We start from the raw sequence: 25,977 nt of genomic DNA, 5'->3' as shown, positions 1-25,977 counted from the left end.
TCCACTGAGTTGGCCAGAGTAGTAAAACCCAGTGTAGCCCTCCACTGAGTTGGCCAGAGTAGTACAACCCAGTGTAGCCCTCCACTGAGTTGGCCAGAGTGGTAAAACCCAGTGTAGCCCTCCACTGAGTTGGCCAGAGTAGTAGAACCCAGTGTAGCCCTCCACTGAGTTGGCCAGAGTAGTAAAACCCAGTGTAGCCCTCCACTGAGTTGGCCAGAGTAGTAAAACCCAGTGTAGCCCTCCACTGAGTTGGCCAGAGTAGTAAAACCCAGTGTAGCCCTCCACTGAGTTGGCCAGAGTAGTAAAACCCAGTGTAGCCCTCCACTGAGTTGGCCAGAGTAGTAAAACCCAGTGTAGCCCTCCACTGAGTTGGCCAGAGTAGTAAAACCCAGTGTAGCCCTCCACTGAGTTGGCCAGAGTAGTAAAACCCAGTGTAGCCCTCCACTGAGTTGGCCAGAGTAGTAAAACCCAGTGTAGCCCTCCACTGAGTTGGCCAGAGTAGTAAAACCCAGTGTAGCCCTCCACTGAGTTGGCCAGAGTAGTAAAACCCAGTGTAGCCCTCCACTGAGTTGGCCAGAGTAGTAAAACCCAGTGTAGCCCTCCACTGAGTTGGCCAGAGTAGTAAAACCCAGTGTAGCCCTCCACTGAGTTGGCCATAGTGGTAAAACCCAGTGTAGCCCTCCACTGAGTTGGCCAGAGTAGTAAAACCCAGTGTAGCCCTCCACTGAGTTGGCCAGAGTAGTAAAACCCAGTGTAGCCCTCCACTGAGTTGGCCATAGTGGTAAAACCCAGTGTAGCCCTCCACTGAGTTGGCCAGAGTAGTAAAACCCAGTGTAGCCCTCCACTGAGTTGGCCAGAGTAGTAAAACCCAGTGTAGCCCTCCACTGAGTTGGCCAGAGTAGTAAAACCCAGTGTAGCCCTCCACTGAGTTGGCCAGAGTAGTAAAACCCAGTGTAGCCCTCCACTGAGTTGGCCAGAGTAGTAAAACCCAGTGTAGCCCTCCACTGAGTTGGCCAGAGTAGTAAAACCCAGTGTAGCCCTCCACTGAGTTGGCCAGAGTAGTAAAACCCAGTGTAGCCCTCCACTGAGTTGGCCAGAGTAGTAAAACCCAGTGTAGCCCCTCCACTGAGTTGGCCAGAGTAGTAAAACCCAGTGTAGCCCTCCACTGAGTTGGCCAGAGTAGTAAAACCCAGTGTAGCCCTCCACTGAGTTGGCCATAGTGGTAAAACCCAGTGTAGCCCTCCCACTGAGTTGGCCAGAGTAGTAAAACCCAGTGTAGCCCTCCACTGAGTTGGCCATAGTGGTAAAACCCAGTGTAGCCCTCCACTGAGTTGGCCAGAGTAGTAAAACCCAGTGTAGCCCTCCACTGAGTTGGCCAGAGTAGTAAAACCCAGTGTAGCCCTCCACTGAGTTGGCCAGAGTAGTAAAACCCAGTGTAGCCCTCCACTGAGTTGGCCAGTGTAGTAAAACCCAGTGTAGCCCTCCACTGAGTTGGCCAGAGTAGTAAAACCCAGTGTAGCCCTCCACTGAGTTGGCCAGAGTGGTAAAACCCAGTGTAGCCCTCCACTGAGTTGGCCAGAGTAGTAGAACCCAGTGTAGCCCTCCACTGAGTTGGCCAGAGTAGTAAAACCCAGTGTAGCCCTCCACTGAGTTGGCCAGAGTAGTAGAACCCAGTGTAGCCCTCCACTGAGTTGGCCAGAGTAGTAAAACCCAGTGTAGCCCTCCACTGAGTTGGCCAGAGTAGTAAAACCCAGTGTAGCCCTCCACTGAGTTGGCCAGAGTGGTAAAACCCAGTGTAGCCCTCCACTGAGTTGGCCAGAGTAGTAGAACCCAGTGTAGCCCTCCACTGAGTTGGCCAGAGTAGTAGAACCCAGTGTAGCCCTCCACTGAGTTGGCCAGAGTAGTAGAACCCAGTGTAGCCCTCCATTGAGTTGGCCAGAGTAGTAAAACCCAGTGTAGCCCTCCACTGAGTTGGCCAGAGTGGTAAAACCCAGTGTAGCCCTCCACTGAGTTGGCCAGAGTAGTAGAACCCAGTGTAGCCCTCCACTGAGTTGGCCAGAGTAGTAGAACCCAGTGTAGCCCTCCACTGAGTTGGCCAGAGTAGTAGAACCCAGTGTAGCCCTCCACTGAGTTGGCCAGAGTAGTAGAACCCAGTGTAGCCCTCCACTGAGTTGGCCAGAGTAGTAGAACCCAGTGTAGCCCTCCACTGAGTTGGCCAGAGTAGTAGAACCCAGTGTAGCCCTCCACTGAGTTGGCCAGAGTAGTAAAACCCAGTGTAGCCCTCCACTGAGTTGGCCAGAGTAGTAAAACCCAGTGTAGCCCTCCACTGAGTTGGCCAGAGTAGTAAAACCCAGTGTAGCCCTCCACTGAGTTGGCCATAGTGGTAAAACCCAGTGTAGCCCTCCACTGAGTTGGCCAGAGTAGTAAAACCCAGTGTAGCCCTCCACTGAGTTGGCCATAGTGGTAAAACCCAGTGTAGCCCTCCACTGAGTTGGCCAGAGTAGTAAAACCCAGTGTAGCCCTCCACTGAGTTGGCCAGAGTAGTAAAACCCAGTGTAGCCCTCCACTGAGTTGGCCAGAGTAGTAAAACCCAGTGTAGCCCTCCACTGAGTTGGCCAGAGTAGTAAAACCCAGTGTAGCCCTCCACTGAGTTGGCCAGAGTAGTAAAACCCAGTGTAGCCCTCCACTGAGTTGGCCAGAGTGGTAAAACCCAGTGTAGCCCTCCACTGAGTTGGCCAGAGTAGTAGAACCCAGTGTAGCCCTCCACTGAGTTGGCCAGAGTAGTAGAACCCAGTGTAGCCCTCCACTGAGTTGGCCAGAGTAGTAGAACCCAGTGTAGCCCTCCACTGAGTTGGCCAGAGTAGTAAAACCCAGTGTAGCCCTCCACTGAGTTGGCCAGAGTAGTAAAACCCAGTGTAGCCCTCCACTGAGTTGGCCAGAGTGGTAAAACCCAGTGTAGCCCTCCACTGAGTTGGCCAGAGTAGTAGAAACCCAGTGTAGCCCTCCACTGAGTTGGCCAGAGTAGTAGAAACCCAGTGTAGCCCTCCACTGAGTTGGCCAGAGTAGTAGAACCCAGTGTAGCCTCCACTGAGTTGGCCAGAGTAGTAAAACCCAGTGTAGCCCTCCACTGAGTTGGCCAGAGTGGTAAAACCCAGTGTAGCCCTCCACTGAGTTGGCCAGAGTAGTAGAACCCAGTGTAGCCCTCCACTGAGTTGGCCAGAGTAGTAGAACCCAGTGTAGCCCTCCACTGAGTTGGCCAGAGTAGTAGAACCCAGTGTAGCCCTCCACTGAGTTGGCCAGAGTAGTAGAACCCAGTGTAGCCCTCCACTGAGTTGGCCAGAGTAGTAAAACCCAGTGTAGCCCTCCACTGAGTTGGCCAGAGTGGTAAAACCCAGTGTAGCCCTCCACTGAGTTGGCCAGAGTAGTAGAACCCAGTGTAGCCCTCCACTGAGTTGGCCAGAGTAGTAGAACCCAGTGTAGCCCTCCACTGAGTTGGCCAGAGTAGTAGAACCCAGTGTAGCCCTCCACTGAGTTGGCCAGAGTAGTAAAACCCAGTGTAGCCCTCCACTGAGTTGGCCAGAGTAGTAAAACCCAGTGTAGCCCTCCATTGAGTTGGCCAGAGTGGTAAAACCCAGTGTAGCCCTCCACTGAGTTGGCCAGAGTAGTAGAACCCAGTGTAGCCCTCCACTGAGTTGGCCAGAGTAGTAGAACCCAGTGTAGCCCTCCATTGAGTTGGCCAGAGTGGTAAAACCCAGTGTAGCCCTCCACTGAGTTGGCCAGAGTAGTAGAACCCAGTGTAGCCCTCCACTGAGTTGGCCAGAGTGGTAAAACCCAGTGTAGCCCTCCACTGAGTTGGCCAGAGTAGTAGAACCCAGTGTAGCCCTCCACTGAGTTGGCCAGAGTAGTAGAACCCAGTGTAGCCCTCCACTGAGTTGGCCAGAGTAGTAGAACCCAGTGTAGCCCTCCATTGAGTTGGCCAGAGTAGTAGAACCCAGTGTAGCCCTCCACTGAGTTGGCCAGAGTAGTAAAACCCAGTGTAGCCCTCCACTGAGTTGGCCAGAGTAGTAGAACCCAGTGTAGCCCTCCATTGAGTTGGCCAGAGTAGTAAAACCCAGTGTAGCCCTCCACTGAGTTGGCCAGAGTAGTAGAACCCAGTGTAGCCCTCCATTGAGTTGGCCAGAGTAGTAGAACCCAGTGTAGCCCTCCATTGAGTTGGCCAGAGTAGTAAAACCCAGTGTAGCCCTCCACTGAGTTGGCCAGAGTAGTAAAACCCAGTGTAGCCCTCCACTGAGTTGGCCAGAGTAGTAAAACCCAGTGTAGCCCTCCACTGAGTTGGCCAGAGTAGTAAAACCCAGTGTAGCCCTCCACTGAGTTGGCCAGAGTAGTAAAACCCAGTGTAGCCCTCCACTGAGTTGGCCATAGTGGTAAAACCCAGTGTAGCCCTCCACTGAGTTGGCCAGAGTAGTAAAACCCAGTGTAGCCCTCCACTGAGTTGGCCATAGTGGTAAAACCCAGTGTAGCCCTCCACTGAGTTGGCCAGAGTAGTAAACCCAGTGTAGCCCTCCACTGAGTTGGCCAGAGTAGTAGAACCCAGTGTAGCCCTCCACTGAGTTGGCCAGAGTAGTAAAACCCAGTGTAGCCCTCCACTGAGTTGGCCAGTGTAGTAAAACCCAGTGTAGCCCTCCACTGAGTTGGCCAGAGTAGTAAAACCCAGTGTAGCCCTCCACTGAGTTGGCCAGAGTGGTAAAACCCAGTGTAGCCCTCCACTGAGTTGGCCAGAGTAGTAGAACCCAGTGTAGCCCTCCACTGAGTTGGCCAGAGTAGTAAACCCAGTGTAGCCCTCCACTGAGTTGGCCAGAGTAGTAGAACCCAGTGTAGCCCTCCACTGAGTTGGCCAGAGTAGTAAAACCCAGTGTAGCCCTCCACTGAGTTGGCCAGAGTAGTAAACCCAGTGTAGCCGTCCACTGAGTTGGCCAGAGTGGTAAAACCCAGTGTAGCCCTCCACTGAGTTGGCCAGAGTAGTAGAACCCAGTGTAGCCCTCCATTGAGTTGGCCAGAGTAGTAGAACCCAGTGTAGCCCTCCACTGAGTTGGCCAGAGTAGTAGAACCCAGTGTAGCCCTCCATTGAGTTGGCCAGAGTAGTAAAACCCAGTGTAGCCCTCCACTGAGTTGGCCAGCAGTAGTAAAACCCAGTGTAGCCCTCCACTGAGTTGGCCATAGTGGTAAACCCAGTGTAGCCCTCCACTGAGTTGGCCAGAGTAGTAGAACCCAGTGTAGCCCTCCACTGAGTTGGCCATAGTGGTAAAACCCAGTGTAGCCCTCCACTGAGTTGGCCAGAGTAGTAGAACCCAGTGTAGCCCTCCACTGAGTTGGCCAGAGTAGTAGAAACCCAGTGTAGCCCTCCACTGAGTTGGCCAGAGTAGTAGAACCCAGTGTAGCCCTCCACTGAGTTGGCCAGTGTAGTAAAACCCAGTGTAGCCCTCCACTGAGTTGGCCAGAGTAGTAAAACCCAGTGTAGCCCTCCACTGAGTTGGCCAGAGTGGTAGAACCCAGTGTAGCCCTCCACTGAGTTGGCCAGAGTAGTAGAACCCAGTGTAGCCCTCCACTGAGTTGGCCAGAGTAGTAAAACCCAGTGTAGCCCTCCACTGAGTTGGCCAGAGTAGTAGAACCCAGTGTAGCCCTCCACTGAGTTGGCCAGAGTAGTAAAACCCAGTGTAGCCCTCCACTGAGTTGGCCAGAGTAGTAGAACCCAGTGTAGCCCTCCACTGAGTTGGCCAGAGTGGTAAAACCCAGTGTAGCCCTCCACTGAGTTGGCCAGAGTAGTAGAACCCAGTGTAGCCCTCCATTGAGTTGGCCAGAGTAGTAAAACCCAGTGTAGCCCTCCACTGAGTTGGCCAGAGTAGTAGAACCCAGTGTAGCCCTCCATTGAGTTGGCCAGAGTAGTAGAACCCAGTGTAGCCCTCCATTGAGTTGGCCAGCTATTGCAGATTACAATGTTGAGTCATTAGAAGGGACTACCAACATCACTGCAGACAAATAGAACTGAAGAATGTATACAACAGCAGGCTTTTCACTCTTCCTATCCAGGCTAACAACACAGAACATAGTCTGGTTCAGTATGGTAGCCTACTGTATCTTTCGTCACACCAGTATTTCTCCATCTTATTCTCCTCTTCATTAGTATGCTTCCCCTAAAGCCTAGAGATGTGATGACCATATAAGGACAGGAGATGAATAAGCCTCATGGTAGAATTACTCACAATGGAGCTTTTGAAGTGCAGTTCCACAAATGGAAATTGCAGCACGCATAGATTAACTCAACTAGGAGCCCTCCGGTGAACGGTGGTGTGTGTGTGTGTGTGTGTGTGTGTGTGTGTGTGTGTGTGTGTGTTTGTCAGTGTTACAGGAGTGTCTGAACCTCATGGCGGGTCCAGGAAAGGCATTGTCATATGGTCAGGCCTCAAGGTTGACCTTTTTACATCCACAGTAAATTACCATCTCACCTGCACCAATACCAATCCAGGCATCTGCCAGACCCATCCCACCTGCACCAATACCATTCCAGGCATCTGCCAGGCACATCCCACCTGCACCAATACCAATCCAGGCATCTGCCAGACCCATCCCACCTGCACCAATACCAATCCAGGCATCTGCCAGACCCATCCCACCTGCACCAATACCAATTCAGGCATCTGCCAGACCCATCCCACCTGCACCAATACCAATTCAGGCGTCTGCGTGACCGGCCGTTTAACAGATGTCTGGATCTAGAGGTAGAGAGAGAGAGGTAGAGAGGTAGAGAGGGAGAGAGGGAGAGAGGGAGAGAGGGAGAGAGGTAGAGAGAGAGAGAGAGACAAACCTCAATGCTATTTTGCTCTAAACAGACAGTACATGGTGGCAGACTATCTGACCACTGTGACTGATAGAAAACTGAGGAAAACAATGACTAGGTACAGACTCAGTGAGCACAGTCTGGCTATAGAGACCGGTCATTACAGGCAAACCTGGCTGCCCAGAGAGGACATGCTGTGCTCACTCTGCCCCCGGGGAGAGGTAGAGACAGAGCTGCATTTCCTATTACACTGTGACAAATACTCAGACCTAAGAGAATATTTCTTTCCCAAAATTATCATTCAGGACAAAGAATTTGAAACTATAAAAGAGGAAGAAAAAATCTAATATTTATTGTGTGAAAAGCCAAAATGTGCAATTTTGGCAGCCAAATATGTGTCCTCCTGCCACAACCTGAGGGACAGCCAGTGAAAAGTGTAATGTAATGTCAATAATATTTCCTGTTTTGTTTTGGCTTTCATACCATGTAATGTGTCTTCTCAGTCATGTTGAGACTGGTCGACTACTATTGCTTTAATGTATTGTTATTCTCATTAATATTGTTGTTGTAGTTGCTGTTAATGGTAATCCCATTTCCACTACTACTATTAGAATTGTGTATACTTTGACAATGTAAGTAATTTAACTTGCCATGTCAATCATGTCTATTGAATTGAATTGAGAGAGAGAACAGAGAGAGAGAGAACAGAGAGAGAGAGAGACACAGAACAGAGAGAGAGAGAGAAGAGAGAGAGACAGAGAGAGAGAACAGAGAGACAGAGAACAGAGAGAGAACAGAGAGAGAGAGAGACAGAGAGAGAACAGAGAGAGGACAGAGAGAGAGAGAGAGAGAGAGAGAGAACGAGAGAGAGAGAACAGAGAGAGAGAGAGAGTCAGTGCGGTCATGGTCAGCTAACCACAGCACACCACTAGCGTGACGATGGTGGTGGCAGCAGAATTTTAGTGGGCGTCCAATGAGTGATTACCTTTGGGCTGGATTTATAATTCAGGGTGACCTCAATCTGCCAGAGGAGCTGGCCTTCTGATGGATCAGCTGTACTTTAGGTGGCAGAGGCTATGTGTGAGTGCGTGTCAAACAGGGTCTGATAGAGACGGCCGAGGATATCTGTTGTCACTACTAAGTTAAATCTGCCAGGTATAAAGAGATGATAGACTGGTGTTTATACACTAACACTGTCTGGAATATCACACACTAACGCTGTCGGGAATATCACACATTAACACTGTCTGGAATATCACACACTAACACTGTCTGGAATATCACACACTAACACTGTCTGGAATATCACACATTAACACTGTCTGGAATATCACACACTAACACTGTCTGGAATATCACACACTAACACTGTCTGGAATATCACACATTAACACTGTCTGGAATATCACACATTAACACTGTCGGGAATATCACACACTAACACTGTCTGGAATATCACACGCTAACACTGTCTGGAATATCACACACTAACACTGTCTGGAATATCACACATTAACACTGTCTGGAATATCACACACTAACACTGTCTGGAATATCACACACTAACACTGTCTGGAATATCACACATTAATACTGTCTGGAATATCACACACTAACACTGTCTGGAATATCACACATTAACACTGTCTGGAATATCACACACTAACACTGTCTGGAATATCACACACTAACACTGTCTGGAATATCACACATTAATACTGTCTGGAATATCACACACTAACACTGTCTGGAATATCACACACTAACACTGTCTGGAATATCACACATTAACACTGTCGGTAATATCACACACTAACACTGTCTGGAATATCACACACTACCACTGTCTGGAATATCACACACTAACACTGTCTGGAATATCACACACTAACACTGTCTGGAATATCACACATTAACACTGTCTGGAATATCACACACTAACACTGTCGGGAATATCACACATTAACACTGTCTGGAATATCACACACTAACACTGTCTGGAATATCACACACTAACACTGTCTGGAATATCACACACTAACACTGTCTGGAATATCACACACTAACACTGTCGGGAATATCACACATTAACACTGTCTGGAATATCACACATTAACACTGTCGGGAATATCACACATTAACACTGTCTGGAATATCACACACTAACACTGTCTGGAATATCACACACTAACACTGTCGGGAATATCACACATTAACACTGTCTGGAATATCACACATTAACACTGTCTGGAATATCACACATTAACGCTGTCTGGAATATCACACACTAACGCTGTCTGGAATATCACACATTAACACTGTCTGGAATATCACACACTAACACTGTCGGGAATATCACACATTAACACTGTCGGGAATATCACACACTAACACTGTCTGGAATATCACACGCTAACACTGTCTGGAATATCACACGCTAACACTGTCTGGAATATCACACACTAACACTGTCTGGAATATCACACATTAACACTGTCTGGAATATCACACACTAACACTGTCTGGAATATCACACACTAACACTGTCTGGAATATCACACACTAACACTGTCTGGAATATCACACATTAACACTGTCTGGAATATCACACATTAACACTGTCGGGAATATCACACATTAACACTGTCTGGAATATCACACACTAACACTGTCTGGAATATCACACACTAACACTGTCTGGAATATCACACACTAACACTGTCTGGAATATCACACACTAACACTGTCTGGAATATCACACACTAACACTGTCTGGAATATCACACACTAACACTGTCTGGAATATCACACACTAACACTGTCTGGAATATCACACACTAACACTGTCTGGAATATCACACATTAACACTGTCTGGAATATCACACACTAACACTGTCGGTAATATCACACACTAACACTGTCTGGAATATCACACACTAACACTGTCTGGAATATCACACACTAACACTGTCTGGAATATCACACATTAACACTGTCGGGAATATCACACACTAACACTGTCGGGAATATCACACACTAACGCTGTCGGGAATATCACACACTAACGCTGTCGGGAATATCACACACTAACGCTGTCGGGAATATCACACACTAACGCTGTCGGGAATATCACACACTAACGCTGTCGGGAATATCACACACTAACACTGTCTGGAATATCACACACTAACACTGTCTGGAATATCACACATTAACACTGTCGGGAATATCACACACTAACACTGTCGGGAATATCACACACTAACGCTGTCTGGAATATCACACACTAACACTGTCTGGAATATCACACATTAACACTGTCGGTAATATCACACACTAACACTGTCGGGAATATCACACATTAACACTGTCGGTAATATCACACACTAACACTGTCGGGAATATCACACATTAACACTGTCGGGAATATCACACATTAACACTGTCTGGAATATCACACACTAACTGTCACGGTTAACTAAGCCAGAACCCAGAAGCAGACCAGGACACGGTACGTGAGACAAAGGTGAGTGTTTATTAATAGAGTCCGAGTGAAGCTGAATAATCCAGGGAACAGAGCGGGTGGCGTGGATGGGTTGTTGAGGGTGCAGTGGTTGGTCCGGTACTGGCTCGGCAGCCGCCGACCATCAGGCAGAGGTTGGGTGAAGGTTCCGGGTGAGAGATGTTCATGGCTAACGATCCGGCAGGAACTGGATGTTGGGCCAGAGCCTAAGAAGGGTGATGATCAGGACCAGGTGTGCAGATTGCTGATGGGATGCAGGTGCGGAAAACCAGAGCGCTCCCCGGGAGCGTTCCCGAACCCTCGGGAAACTGGAGAATACGAGCAGGAACACTAGTCACCAGACAGGACCCGACTCAGACAGCCGGGATCGTCACAGTACCCCCCCTCCGACCAACGCCACCGGGCGGACTTCCCGGAGCGCCAGGATGGAGGCGGTAGAAGTCACTGATGAGGTCTGCGTCTAGGACCTGTCGCCACGCGGAATCCAACTCCTCTCTTCAGGGCCATACCCCTCCCAGTCCACGAGATACTGGAAACCCCGGCCCCGCCGTCTGGAATCCATGATGCGACGCACCGTGTAGGCAGGACCACCTCCGATCATCCGAGGAGGAGGAGGAGGAGGCGGAGGAGGCAACAGAGGACTGAGGAAGACAGGCTTGAGGCAGGAGACATGAAAGGTGGGATGGACTCTGAGCGTCCTCGGTAGTTTGAGTCGAACTGCCACTGGATTGATCACCTTCTCCACCACAAACGGACCAATGAACTTCGGTAACAACTTCCTAGACTCAGTCCGTAACGGAAGATCCCGTGTGGCCAACCAAACCCTATCTCCGATGGTATAGGTGGGAGCGGGAATCCGGCGACGATTCGCCTGGAGCTGATACCGGTCCGAAACTCTAAGGAGTGCCTTTCTGGCCCGATGCCAGGTCCGGTGGCAACGCCGAATATGGGCCTGAACAGAAGGCACTGAGAGCTCCTTCTCCTGAGAAGGAAACAGGGGAGGTTGGTAGCCATACAGGCACTGGAAGGGAGACATCCCAGTGGCAGATGTAGGAAGAGTATTGTGGGCATACTCAACCCAAGGCAACTGAGAGACCCAGGAGGTGGGGTTGGAAGAGACCAGACAGCGTAGCGTTGATTCCATCTTCTGGTTGGCTCTCTCCGCCTGACCATTGGATTGGGGGTGAAAACCAGATGTGAGACTGACCGTAGCTCCAATGGCCAAACAGAAGGACTTCCAGACAGCAGAGTTAAACTGAGGGCCACGGTCGGAAACGATATCACTGGGCAAACCGTGGACCCTGAAAACCTCCTAACCAGGATCTCGGACGTCTCCGAGGCAGAGGGAAGCTTGGCAATTGGCACAAAGTGGGCGAACTTGCTGAATCTGTCCACGATAGTCAGAACGACCGTGTTCCCCTCAGAAGCGGGCAACCCCGTGACGAAGTCCAGGGCCAGATCGACCATGGTCGCGGGGAATAGGAAGGGGGTGAAGTAGTCCAGAGCTGGGCCGATTGGTACTCTTATTCTGCGCACACACTGGACAGGCAGCAACAAAACCCCCGAGTATCCTCGGCCATGGCAGGCCACCAAAAGCGTCTGCGAAGAAACGCCATAGTCCGAGCCACGCCAGGGTGACAAGCCATCTTGCTGGCGTGGGACCATTTGAGGACAGCAGGACGAACCGACTCAGGCACAAACAACCGACCGGGTGGACCGTTACCGGGACCGGGCTGAGTCCGAAGGGCCGCCAGCACCTCCTCCTCAATCTTCCACATAACTGCTCCCACGACGCAGTTCGGGGGAGGATTGTCTCGGTCTTGGACCCACTCTCCTCCGTCTTGGAGAACATCCGGGACAAAGGCGTCCGCCTTGCCGTTCTTAGATCCAGGTCGGAACGTCAGGGCAAACTTGAATCGTCCGAAAAACAACGCCCACCTGGCCTGACGGGAGTTGAGACGTTTAGCCCGATTGCACGTAAGCAAGATTCTTGTGGTCCGTCCAGACAATAAACGGTTGCTCCGCCCCCTCCAACCAGTGGCGCCACTCCTCCAAGGCAAGTTTCACCGCGAGAAGCTCCCGGTTACCCACATCGTAATTCCTCTCCGGGCGAAAGGCGACGAGTAGTAGGCGCAGGGATGGAGTTTACTGTCCGTGGAGCATCGCTGCGACAGGATGGCGCCAACTCCCACATCAGACGCGTCCACTTCAACGACGAACTGACGGGCCGTGTCCGGTTGAGAGAGAATCGGTGCGTTGGTGAATCGCCTCTTCAAATCCAGAAACGCTCGATCCGCCTCCGATTCCACTTGAAGGTCCTGATGCTGGAAGTCAAGGCAGTTAACGGAGCGGCCACACGGCTGTAATCCCGGATGAATCTGCGGTAGAAATTCGCAAACCCCAAAAATCTCTGGAGCTGCAATCTCGTACCGGGCTGGGCCCATTCCAGAACCGCTCTAACCTTCTCCTGGTCCATCCTAATCTCTCCCCTGGAGATGATGTACCCGAGAAAGGATGTCGTGTGGGCGTGAAACTCGCACTTCTCGGCCTTCACAAACAGGCGATTCTCCAACAATCGCTGCAGAACCTGCCGGACATGCTGGACGTGGTCGGAAGGTTCCTTCGAGAAGATCAGAATGTCATCCAGGTAAACAAACACAAAGAGACCGATCATATCTCTCAGGACGTCGTTCACCATACTCTGGAATACCGCTGGAGCATTGGTCAGTCCAAACGGCATCACCTGATACTCGAAGTGACCCATCGGTGTATTGAAACCCGTCAACCACTCGTCCCCCTCTCTGATCCGGACCAGGTGATACGCATTGCGTAGGTCTAGCTTGGTGAACACCGTAGCACCCTGTAAGGAGTCGAAGGCAGAACTCATCAAGGGCAGGGGATACTTGTTCTTGACCGTGATGTCATTCAACCCCCGATAATCAATACACGGTCGAAGAGAGCCATCCTTCTTACCCACAAAGAAGAATCCTGCCCCCAGGGGTGATGACGAGGACGAACGAGACCAGCAGCTAGGGACTCCTTGATGTAGGTCTCCAACGCCTCACGTTCAGGTCGGGAGATACTGTATAACCTTCCCTTGGGGTAGACAGCTCCAGGGACCAGGTTGATGGCACAATCATATGGTCGGTGGGGAGGGAGTGACAGAGCCTTCTGCTTACTGAAAACTTCCCCCAAATCGTGATATGTCTCGGGAACCAGGGACAAATCTGGGGGTTTAGCCTCAATCACCTGACTGGGAACCGAATGGGGGCAGGCAGTCTTGAGACAGTTAGCATGACAATCAAGGCTCCAACTTCGTTACCTTGCCCGTCACCCAATCGAACGTGGGATTGTGTTCCTTCAGCCAGGGGTATCCAAGGACCAGAGGAACATGGGAAGACGGCAGAATGAAGAATGAAATCATCTCAGAATGATTCCCCCGACAACCGCATCTTAACCGGTTCAGTCCTCATCGTGATACGTGCCAGACTACTGCCGTTCAGAGTGGTAGCTTCAATGGCTTCCGGCAATTGCTCCTTGGAAAGCCCCAGCTGTTCCACCAACTCGGCATCTAGAAAGCTTCCATCGGCACCTGAATCGATAAAAGCGTTAATCGCTAAGCTCTGATTCCTGTTCATAAGGGTAGCCGGAAACGGGGTCTGACAGAGGTATTGAGAGGTCGAAACTGGCTCGCTAAAAGTCCTCCCAACTTTAGCGAGCCGCGCAGTTTGACGACCCGACTGGATCCTGAGAAGCTGATCGGTTGGACGGAACCCATTGCTTCTCCCTCCTTCGCTCTCGGACTCGATTATCCACCCGAATAGACAAAGCTACCAAGCTGTCCAGGTCACTAGGCTCCGGATAGGAGATCAACTCATCCTTGAGCTGCTCCGACAGACCCTGGTAAAGGCCGCTTGCAGAGACTCCTCGTTCCACCCACTCTCCACAGCCAACGTCTTGAACTCGATCACGAAGTCGGCCACGCTGCGAGTTCCTTGGCGAAGCGAAACAGGCGCCTAGCTGCGTCCCTCCCTCGGACGGAATGGTCGAAGAGCTTCCTCATCTCGGCCGTGAACCCCTGGTATGAAGCCATGCAGGGATCCTGTCGTTCCCAAACGGCTGAAGCCCACTCCAGCGCTCGACCACGCAGCAACTCAATCACAAAGGCTATCCTAGCCTTGTCTGTGGCATAAGAGTAGGGCTGTAGATCGAACACTAGTCCACACTGCATAAGGAAGGAACGGCATCTTCCCAGCTCTCCCTCATACTTATCCGGCGTCGGAACCTTGGGCTCACGGATGGACACAGCTTCAGAAGCGGCAGGCGAGATGGGTGAAACCGGTAGTGGATCCTCCACCGGACACTTGCGTTGGTTCTGGACCTCCGTCAGACCGGTAGAAAGGTTCCGAACTGACAACGCGATCTCCTGTAGTACCGTGCTATGATGGCCCAACATCTTCTCCTGCTGGGTAATAGCATGGCGAACAGAGTCCAGGTCCGCTGGGTTCATTACTGGCCGGATCGTTCTGTCACGGTTAACTAAGCCAGAACCCAGAAGCAGACCAGGACACGGTACGTGAGACAAAGGTGAGTGTTTATTAATAGAGTCCGAGTGAAGCTGAATAATCCAGGGAACAGAGCGGGTGGCGTGGATGGGTTGTTGAGGGTGCAGTGGTTGGTCCGGTACTGGCTCGGCAGCCGCCCGACCATCAGGCAGAGGTTGGGTGAAGGTTCCGGGTGAGAGATGTTCATGGCTAACGATCCGGCAGGAACTGGATGTTGGGCCAGAGCCTAAGAAGGGTGATGATCAGGACCAGGTGTGCAGATTGCTGATGGGATGCAGGTGCGGAAAACCAGAGCGCTCCCCGGAGCGTTCCCGAACCCTCGGGAAACTGGAGAATACGAGCAGGAACACTAGTCACCAGACAGGACCCGACTCAGACAGCCGGGATCGTCACACTAACACTGTCTGGAATATCACACATTAACACTGTCGGGTATATCACACATTAACACTGTCTGGAATATCACACATTAACACTGTCGGGAATATCACACATTAACACTGTCTGGAATATCACACACTAACACTGTCTGGAATATCACACATTAACACTGTCTGGAATATCACACATTAACACTGTCTGGAATATCACATGCTAACACTGTCTGGAATATCACACACTAACACTGTCTGGAATATCACATGCTAACACTGTCTGGAATATCACATGCTAACACTGTCTGGAATATCACATGCTAACACTGTCTGGAATATCACACATTAACACTCTCTCTCTGCTTTATTGGCATGAAAAACATTGTGTCAATATTTCCAAAGCAACAATGTATACAATAGACATTGTAATAAAAATAATAAAGAATAAAAAATATTAATATAAAATGGTATTAAATAATAATAATAATAATAAAATAAATAATAAAAATAACAACAATAAAATGGTAACAGTCAATAGTAGAAATATAATACATATAGAAGGCTAAACATGGGAAATGAAACTATAACTAACTTATAACTAACTGTCATCCTCACCATTACATCAGTACAACAACTACCATCATCATTACTACTACTACTACCACCACCATCATTAAACTACTATCATTACCATCAACCCTACTACCCGTACCACTACCATTTAGAATAATAATCACAACAATAATAATGATAATAGTAGTAACAATAATAATGATTATAATAATAGTAATAATACAAATTATAATAATAGTAATAACAATAATAATGATGATAATAATAATAGTAATAACAATAATAAAAATAAAAATAACAATAATACCAATAATAATAACAACAATAATAACAACAACAATAATAATAATAGTAATAACAATAATAATAATAATAACAATAATAATAATAATAATAGTAATAATAATAGTAATAACAATAATAATAATAATAATAATAATAGTAATAACAATAATACTAATAATAAGTAATTTACTGTTTACTATGCAGATGTTATTATTCAGGTGTCCGTCAGGCTATGGCAGGCAAATACATATTTGGCTGCAAGAGGAGCCATTGTTACTTCACCCATTACAACAACAACAAAAATGTACAGACATGAAACAACGGAACAGAATCAATAACACAGAGGGAAGGAACCAAAGGGAGTGACATATATAGGGGAGGTAATCAGGAAGGTGATGGAGTCCAGGTGAGTCTCATAATACCGCGCAGTTGCGCGTAACGATGGTGGCAGGTGTGCGTAATGAACAGTCAACTGGTGACCTCAAGCGCCGGGGTGGAGTAGACAACCACAAGCCTTCTTTGGTTTTATGGATTTTAGCTTTTCATTTAGTTCTTGTTGGGTTATTGGATAATCTAATGGATTTTGGTTGTTTTTAATGACCAATTCAAGGATGTTCCATTTTTCTTGAATTTCTAATAGGTTATGTTGTAAGTCTTTTTGTGGGATGTTTTTGTATAGATTATCAAAATAAGTTTTCCAAATTCCTTCATCTTATATGGCTAATTCTTGTGGCTTTGTCGTGCTTAAATTGTTCAACATGTCCCAGAATTGATTTTGGTCAATTGCTTTTTCAATTTCATCAAGTGTCCTATTGGTATAATTCAATTTCTTGCCTTTCAGTGTATTTTTATACTGTTTCAGAGTTTCAAAGTATTCATAGTGTAGCTCTGGGTTGTTTTGCTGCTTATGTTTTTCATTTGACATTTGTCTTAGGTGTTTTCTAATTGTTTTACATTCGTTATCAAACCATTTTTCAGAAACATTTAGTTTTTTGTTTCTGATGTTGCATTTCTTTGATTTTCTCAAATTTGCTTTTGATGCTGCTTTTTGGAATATGCAATTAATGTTTTGAGTAGCCGAATTGACACCTTCTTTATTGTTTTGGTATTGTGAGTTATTGAAGGCCTGTATAGAGTTCATCATTTCATTTGAGTTCAATGTTTCAATACATTTCTCTGTACTGTTTGGAGCCCATCTGTACGATTGGTTCATGTTGTAGAGTTTATTGGGCTGTTTTTTAAAAATAAGTATTGCTGGTTAATTTCTTCAGAAACACGTTGATCTGACTGTGATCTGACAATGGTGTCTGTGGTCTGACAGTGAATGCACTAATGTAGGAGGGGTCGATGTCAGGGATGTCATAATCGACTACACTTGTCCCGAGAGCTGAGCAGTAAGTAAACTGACCTAAAGAGTCCCCTCTGATTTTACCATTAAGCATGTATAGGCCTAAGGCTCGACAGAGATACACTAACTCCTTCCCGTTTTTGTTCAGTATTTGGTCAGGACTGTTTCTATTATTAATAATAGGGCTACTGTACAAGGAGGGGTGTCCAAATATGTGGTGGTTACCTCCCGCATCGGTGTAGTCAGGCTCAGAACCAGTTCTCGCATTGAAATATCCACAAAGAAGCAATTTACACTCTGCCTGAATTTGAATGATTTCTGTATGGAGATTGTCAAAAAACTGATCATCATTATATGATGAATCTGAAGGAGGAGCATAAGCTGCACATATCTATACATTGTCACAATAGATTGTACCTTTGTTAAGTTTGAGCCAAATGTGCTAAGTCCTGCTTATGCCAAATGATTATTCCACCTGAGTCCTGGCCCCGTTTAGCATTTTTGTTTGATTGATGGTAGTAAACTTTCTCTATAGCCTGAGGGACACTGAGTATCAATGTCTCCACCACACCATGTTTCCAGTAGGATTATGATGTCCTGTCCCTTGATGTTTTTAAGGAATTCTGGATTTGTTGTTTTAGAACCAAAATATGAAGCTGATAGTTAATGATCTCATTTATTATAAGTAATATCACTGGTTTGAGTAAAGTACATTGAAGAAAAAAAAAATATATATATATATACAGTGGGGAAAAAAAGTTTTTAGTCAGCCACCAATTGTGCAAGTTCTCCCACTTAAAAAGATGAGAGAGGCCTGTAATTTTCATCATAGATACACGTCAACTATGACAGACAAATTGAGATTTTTTTTCTCCAGAAAATCACATTGTAGGATTATTAATGAATTTATTTGCAAATTATGGTGGAAAATAAGTATTTGGTCACCTACAAACAAGCAAGATTTCTGGCTCTCACAGACCTGTAACTTCTTCTTTAAGAGGCTCATCTGTCCTCCACTCGTTACCTGTATTAATGGCACCTGTTTGAACTTGTTATCAGTATAAAAGACACCTGTCCACAACCTCAAACAGTCACACTCCAAACTCCACTATGGCCAAGACCAAAGAGCTGTCAAAGGACACCAGAAACAAAATTGTAGACCTGCACCAGGCTGGGAAGACTGAATCTGCAATAGGTAAGCAGCTTGGTTTGAAGAAATCAACTGTGGGAGCAATTATTAGGAAATGGAAGACATACAAGACCACTGATAATCTCCCTCGATCTGGGGCTCCACGCAAGATCTCACCCCGTGGGGTCAAAATGATCACAAGAACGGTGAGCAAAAATCCCAGAACCACACGGGGGGACCTAGTGAACGACCTGCAGAGAGCTGGGACCAAAGTAACAAAGCCTACCATCAGTAACACACTACGCCGCCAGGGACTCAAATCCTGCAGTGCCAGACGTGTCCCCCTGCTTAAGCCAGTACATGTCCAGGCCCGTCTGAAGTTTGCTAGAGTGCATTTGGATGATCCAGAAGAGGATTGGGAGAATGTCATATAGTCAGATGAAACCAAAATAGAACTTTTTGGTAAAAACTCAACTCGTCGTGTTTGGAGGACAAAGAATGCTGAGTTGCATCCAAAGAACACCATACCTACTGTGAAGCATGGGGGTGGAAACATCATGCTTTGGGGCTGTTTTTCTGCAAAGGGACCAGGACGACTGATCCGTGTAAAGGAAAGAATGAATGGGGCCATGTATCGTGAGATTTTGAGTGAAAACCTCCTTCCCCATCAGCAAGGGCATTGAAGATAAAACGTGGCTGGGTCTTTCAGCATGACAATGATCCCAAACACACCGCCCGGGCAACGAAGGAGTGGCTTCGTAAGAAGCATTTCAAGGTCCTGGAGTGGCCTAGCCAGTCTCCAGATCTCAACCCCATAGAAAATCTTTGGAGGGAGTTGAAAGTCTGTGTTGCCCAGCGACAGCCCCAAAACATCACTGCTCTAGAGGAGATCTGCATGGAGGAATGGGCCAAAATACCAGCAACAGTGTGTGAAAACCTTGTGAAGACTTACAGAAAACGTTTGACCTGTGTCATTGCCAACAAAGGGTATATAACAAAGTATTGAGAAACTTTTGTTATTGACCAAATACTTATTTTCCACCATAATTTGCAAATAAATTCATTAAAAATCCTACAATGTGATTTTCTGGAATTTTTTTTCTCATTTTGTCTGTCATAAAATTACAGGCCTCTCTCATCTTTTTAAGTGGGAGAACTTGCACAATTGGTGGCTGACTAAATACTTTTTTTCCCCACTGTATATATATATACAGTACCAGTCAAAAGTTTGGACACACCTACTCATTCAAAAAATAGTAAAAATAAAGAAAAACCCTGAAATGAGTAGGTGTGTCCAAACGTTTGACTGGTACTGTATATATATATACAGTGGGGAAAAAAAGTATTTAGTCAGCCACCAATTGTGCAAGTTCTCCCACTTAAAAATCTTGCTTGTTTGTAGGTGACCAAATACTTATTTTCCACCATAATTTGCAAATAAATTCAGATAAAATCCTACAATGTGATTTTCTGGAAAAAAAAATCTCATTTTGTCTGTCATAGTTGACGTGTACCTATGATGAAAATTACAGGCTTCTCTCATCTTTTTAAGTGGGAGAACTTGCACAATTGGTGGCTGACTAAATACTTTTTTCCCCCACTGTACATACATACATACATCTCCCCCATGAGATCCTCTCCAGGATACCGTCTCCAACTACACAGAAGTTACCTTACTTCCCCCAGTCCTCCCTCATGTGCTGCCCTTCTGGCAGCGTTATGGGCTTTGCACAGCTGGTGAGCAATCCGCCCTTAATTACTCACCAGTTCCCAATCAGCCCCAATTAGTCCTGTCCGGGGAGCCCGTCGAGACCTGGCACGTCCAGCAGATGGAGCCACCGCCTCGTGATGTATACTCCATCTGTTACCAGGCCTCGACGAGTCTCCCCCTGGTGGCTGACCTGGGGGGGAGGGGGGGGGGACAAGAACCACCTGGTGACCCGATCGTTTGTGTCTTTTCCCCTGGCCATCCAGACCAGGGGAGCATGGTCCGTGACCAGGGTGAAGTGGGTACCTAACAGGTAGTACTTGAGAGTGTCTAGCGCCCACTTCACCGCCAGATACTCTTTCTCAACAATTGAGGGTTTTTTCTCTCTCGGTATCAGCTTTCGGCTGATGTACATGATGGGGTGCTCCTCCCCATCGTGTATCTGGGACAAAACGGCCCCTAGTCCCATATCACATGCATCCGTCTGGACCACCATCGGCACCTGGAAGTCGAAGCACCCTGTTCATCAGTCGCTGGAATGTGGGCGGGGCTCCGTGGAGACCGAACGGGAGCACCCGGTACTGGTACAGTCCGTCTGGTGTCGAGAACGCCATCTTCTGCCGGGAGGAGGCTGCCAATGGTACCTGCCAATATCCTTTGGTCAGGTCAAGGGTGCTGATGTACCGGGCCTTTTCCAATCGGTCGATTAGCTCGTCCAACCTCGGCATGGGGTATGCATCGAATACGCTTATGTCGTTCACACCCCGGAAATCAGTACAGAAGTGGAGGCTACCGTCCGGTTTGGGCACCAACACGATGAGGCTGCACCATGCACTGTGGGACTCTTCAACGACCCCCATCTGCAGCATAGCCTCCACTTCTTGTTTCAGGGCCTTCCGTCGGGTCTTCGGAATTCGATACAGCCTCTTTCTTACCGTTTCCCCGGGCCAGGTACGGATGTGGTGTTCAATGAGGGTCGTGCGGCCCTGCTTCTCGGGGAACACCGCCGTGTTCCGATCGACAAGCTCCCGGAGCTCTTGCTTCTGGGCCGGGTCGAGGTCCTTACTGCTCGGGACCACCACTGGTACCGTTGGTGTCCTGGGTCCCGACCATATCACGGCCAAGGCTGCCCTCTCATGCCACTTCTTCAACAGGTTCACGTGGTAAATCTGTTGAGGTTTCCGCCTCCCCGGTTGCCGTACGTGGTAGTTGACAGGTCCCAGTTTTTCGACCACCTCGAATGGTCCCATGTTGCCAGGAACTTACTTTCGGCCGTGGGGATCAACACCAACACCCTGTCTCCCACCTGGAATTCTCAGGGCTGGGCTCCCCGATTGTAGACCTGGGCTTGGGCGCGTTGGGCCTTCTCCATATGTTCCCTCATGACTGGCCATATGGCTGTCATCTGCTCCCGCATCGTCTCCACGTGCTCAACCACGCTGCGTAAGGGGGTCGGTTGGGCTTCCCACACCTCCTTGGCGAGGTCCAGTAGGCCACGTGGCCTCCTCCTGTAGAGGAGTTCAAACGGGGAAACCCAGTGGAGGATTGGGGTACTTCTCGGATTGAGAACATTAGGTGGGGTAGCAGCTGGTCCCAGTTCTTCCCGTCCTGCTCGATGACCTTCCGCAGCATCTGTTTGAGCGTTTTGTTAAAGCGCTTGACGAGCCCATCCGTCTGCGGGTGAAAAACGGAGGTCCGGATCTGCTTGATCTGCATGAGGGCACACAACTCTTTCATGAGGTGGGAAATAAACTCTGTACCTTGGTCTGTCAGGATCTCGTTCGGGATGCCCACCCGGCTAAAGAGGTGGAACAGCTCCCGGGCGATTCCCTTGGATAACGCCGCCCGTAGGGGAATGGCCTCGGGATACCGGGTGCCATTGTCTACTATTACCAATATGTACCTGTGTCCTCGTGCAGTCTTTACCAGGGGTCCCACTATGTCCATGGCGAAGCGTTCAAAGGGCACCCCGATGATCGGCAGGGGGACCAGAGGGTTTCGGAAGTGTGCTTTCGGGGCAGTGAGTTGACACTCCGGGCAGCTGCAACAGAAGTCTTCCACGGCCCTCCTCATCCCGGGCCAGTGGAACCGGGTGGCGACCCGTTCCCGGGTCTTCTCCATTCCCAGGTGCGCCCCCAACAGGTGGGTGTGGGCCAGCTGAAGAACGGTTCCTACGTACCGTCGGGCCAGCAACAATACCTCTCGAAATTCCCCTGTTGGCGTGACACCTGATACAGAAAGTTATTCTTAATTTGGTAATGGGGGTATCGCCAGTCACTCACCCCCGGAAGTAGCTGTCCATCCACCGCTATCACTTGGGCTGTGGCAGCTTTCAAATTCGGATCCTCCCACTGGGCCGTCCCGAATTGGCCCCTCAATTGGCCCCCAACGGGGGTCTCGACTGGCCCCTCGAAATCGAGAAGGGGGAGGCTGGGCTCCTCCTCCAGTGATTCCCCAGGGGGTTTGGGTTCCGGCTCCCCCTCCGACTCCGACCCCGTAGAGTCAGGTTGGTTAACCGGTGGCATCCTGGCCGCACAGGCGAGGGGTCGTCCCCGCTCTCTTCTTCTGCCGGCTCTTATCTTTTTTTTCAACTCGTGCCCCCATAGGGCAGTGAACAGCGGACAATCCAGTCCCACTAGGATAGGTACTGGCAGCTCTGGTACTGCACCCACCATCATCAAGCAGCTCCCTTGTGGTGTCACGATGTTGGTCCATACGGTGGGATCTCCCTACCCCGTTCGGTCTCCTTGTTCAGCAGGCTCGTGGTTACGAACGTAACCATGCTTCCAGAGTCTAATAGCGCTTCCGTGTCGTGTCCGTCAACCTTCACCGGGACCATGGGTGCAGTTGATTCATGGTGCGCCCAACAGGAGGTGACATAGTTCACGGCGTGATCCACCTGTTCTCCGGTGGTCGTTCCATCCCCTCGCACAGGTCGCCGACTCGTCCCGGCTCCCCCTCAGTAGGGCCTGAGTGTTCTGATGCATCTCCACTGCTTCCAGGAGGCCCTCCAAGGTCTGGGGCGCGCATAGGCTTACCGCCCTCTTCATGTCGTGGGGTAGCGCCCATACGAAGCGATCCAGGACCACTTTGTCGAGGAGGGAGAGGGTGGATATGTCGGTTAGGAGCCATGCCCTGGTGACGCGCAGAAGGTCGCTCATCTGGACTCGGGGGGATGCGTCGGGTACGGACCTCCAGTCGTGGAACCGTTGAGCCTGATGGGCCAGGCTGTACCCGTAGCGGCTGAGTATCTCCCGTTTGAGTCCGTCGTAGTTAGCTGCCTGTTCATCGTTCAGGTCCCAATATGCCTTTTGGGCATTCCCAGAGAGGAACGGGGCCAGCAGACTTGCCCACTTCGGCATTGGCCATCCTTCCCGTAGCGCTGTCCGTTCAGACGTACAGAAGTATGTTTCAATGTCATCGTCTTCCGTTAGCTTGATTAAAAACTGGTTGGGATGGGTTTCAGGAGACGCTCCTCCTTGCAGCTTCCTGACTTCCTCCACGAGGCGGATGTTTTGTAGTTGCTGTTCCTACAGCGTTCGTTCCTGAACCGCCTATTGTGCTTGTTGGGCCAAGACGAACTGAGCTATCAACTCATCCATGCTGATGCTGGGTAAACGTCAACCCTGATCTGACCACGTTATCAAAGCGCCCGTATTCTCCACCACTTGTTGCAGATCAGGGGGTTGGTTCAAGACGTTTACACAGATCAGACACGGACAGAGTATGATTAGCTCAGTTTCAAGGGTGTTTATTAATAAAATAATCAAAAGAAAAGGTTAGGTCTCCCCCATGAGATCCTCTCCAGGATACCGTCTCCAACTACACAGAAGTTACCTTACTTCCCCCAGTCCTCCCTCATGTGCTGCCCTTCTGGCAGCTTAATGGGCCTTGCACAGCTGGTGAGCAATCCGCCCTTAATTACTCACCAGCTCCCAATCAGCCCCAATTAGTCCTGTCCGGGGAGCCTGTCGAGACCTGGCACGTCCAGCAGATGGAGCCACTGCCTCGTGATGTATACTCCATCTGTTACCAGGCCTCGACGAGTCTCCCCCTGGTGGCTGACCTGCTGTACGCCACAATATATATTTGCAACTCTGCCTAGAACACAGGACTGATGGTTGCTGATAATGGGCCACTGTACACCTATGTAGATATTCCATAAATAATCTGCCGTTTCCAGCTACAATAGCCATTTACAACATTAACAATGTCTACACTGTATTTCTGATCAATTTGATGTTATTTTAATGGACGAATAAATTGCTTTTCTATCGAAAACAAGGACATTTCTAAGTGACCCCAAACTTTTGAACGGTAGTGTATATATATATATATATATATATATATACAGTGAGGGAAAAAAGTATTTGATCCCCTGCTGATTTTGTACGTTTGCCCACTGACAAAGAAATTATCAGTCTATAATTTTAATGGTAGGTTTATTTGAACAGTGAGAGACAGAATAACAACAAAAAAATCCAGAAAAACGCATGTCAAAAATGTTATAAATTGATTAGCATTTTAATGAGGGAAATAAGTATTTGACCCCCTCTCAATCAGAAAGATTTCTGGCTCCCAGGTGTCTTTTATACAGGTAAGGAGCTGAGATTAGGAGCACACTCTTAAAGGGAGTGCTCCTAATCTCAGTTTGTTACCTGTATAAAAGACACCTGTCCACAGAAGCAATCAATCAATCAGATTCCAAACTCTCCACCATGGCCAAGACCAAAGAGCTCTCCAAGGATGTCAGGGACAAGATTGTAGACCTACACAAGGCTGGAATGGGCTACAAGACCAACAGTTGGTGTGATTATTCGCAAATGGAAGAAACATAAAAGCACTGTCAATCTCCCTCGGCCTGGGGCTCCATGCAAGATCTCACTTCGTGGAGTTGCAATGATCATGAGAACAGTGAGGAATCAGCCCAGAACTACACGGGAAGATCTTGTCAATGATCTCAAGGCAGCTGGGACCATAGTCACCAAGAAAACAATTGGTAACACACTACGCCATGAAGGACTGAAATCCTGCAGCGCCCGCAAGGTCCCCCTGCTCAAGAAAGCACATATACAGGCCCGTCTGAAATTTGCCAATGAACATCTGAATGATTCAGTGGAGAACTGGGTGAAAGTGTTGTGGTCAGATGAGACCAAAATCGAGCTCTTTGGCATCAACTCAACTCGCCGTGTTTGGAGGAGGAGGAATACCGTCAAATCTTGGGTGAGAACCTCTTTCCCTCAGCCAGGGCATTGAAAATGGGTCGTGGATGGGTATTCCAGCATGACAATGACCCAAAACACACGGCCAAGGCAACAAAGGAGTGGCTCAAGAAGAAGCACATTAAGGTCCTGGAATGGCCTAGCCAGTCTCCAGACCTTAATCCCATAGAAAATCTGTGGAGGGAGCTGAAGGTTCGAGTTGCCAAACGTCAGCCTCGAAACATTAATGACTTGGAGAATATCTGCAAAGAGGAGTGGGACAAAATCCCTCCTGAGATGTGCGCATACCTGGTCACCAACTACAAGAAACGTCTGACCTCTGTGATTGCCAACAAGGGTTTTGCCACCAAGTACTAAGTCATGTTTTGCAGAGGGGTCAAATACTTATTTCCCTCATTAAAATGCAAATACATT

The 25,977-nt window shown here is 48.7% G+C and overlaps 1 protein-coding gene across 2 annotated transcripts in view; it reads left to right on the top strand.

Moving 5' to 3' along the window:
- Positions 1 to 25,977, top strand: part of LOC121531188 (neuroligin-3) — a 383,312-nt gene that overhangs the window by 341,300 nt on the left and 16,035 nt on the right. The gene's annotated exons all lie outside the window — the stretch shown is intronic.

Source organism: Coregonus clupeaformis, unplaced genomic scaffold (assembly GCF_020615455.1).
Source record: "Coregonus clupeaformis isolate EN_2021a unplaced genomic scaffold, ASM2061545v1 scaf0024, whole genome shotgun sequence".
NCBI classification, from domain to species: Eukaryota; Metazoa; Chordata; class Actinopteri; order Salmoniformes; family Salmonidae; genus Coregonus; species Coregonus clupeaformis.
The sequence above is the reverse complement of the archived record's forward strand: the minus strand, read 5'-3'. Positions and strand labels throughout refer to the sequence as shown.